This window comes from Silurus aristotelis, assembly GCF_946808225.1.
Source record: "Silurus aristotelis genome assembly, chromosome: 14".
Classification (NCBI taxonomy): Eukaryota; Metazoa; Chordata; class Actinopteri; order Siluriformes; family Siluridae; genus Silurus; species Silurus aristotelis.
Genome location: NC_139587.1, coordinates 18,484,339 through 18,484,791, shown reverse-complemented (window position 1 = coordinate 18,484,791; position 453 = coordinate 18,484,339). Strand labels below are relative to the sequence as shown.

The window sequence follows — 453 nt, the reverse complement described above, 5'->3', positions numbered from 1 at the left end:
GTTGAAAGTAGGCAGTGAGGACTCAGCGAACTTCTCACCACAATCCCAGACCAACCTCTGTCTCCAATCAGCTCTCTCTCTCTCTCTCTCTCTCTCTCTCTCTCTCTCTCTCTCTCTCTCTCTCTCTCTCTCTCTCTCTCTCTCTCTCTCTCTCTTCTTCTTCTTCTTCTTCTTCTTCTTCTCTCTATCTCTCTCATTCCTGTTCCTGAACAAAGTTCCTGAACAGAGTGTACAGAAAGCTCCTTTTGTGCCATTAAGAGAAACTGGGCAAGTGTGAAGCTGTCCCTATAAACCCAGGTAGGAGGAACTTAATGTTTTTCTGTTAATATTCTTCAAAAAGAAAGAGAAGAGCTTAAATAATTTGCTAAAACAGTCTCAGTATAATATTTGGATTGCATTCTTTTTCATTGGCAGTGTAGTAGCAGCTAGTGGTTTAACAGATACAGCTGGAGG

At 41.9% G+C, this 453-nt stretch overlaps 1 protein-coding gene across 1 annotated transcript in view; it reads left to right on the top strand.

Annotated features, from left to right (window-relative positions):
* Positions 1-453, top strand: part of loxl3a (lysyl oxidase-like 3a) — a 16,050-nt gene continuing 15,597 nt past the window's right edge. The window contains exon 1 of the mRNA XM_083561582.1: positions 1-297. The gene's annotated coding sequence lies outside the window, so the exon portion shown is untranslated. The remainder of the gene's footprint in view (positions 298-453) is intronic.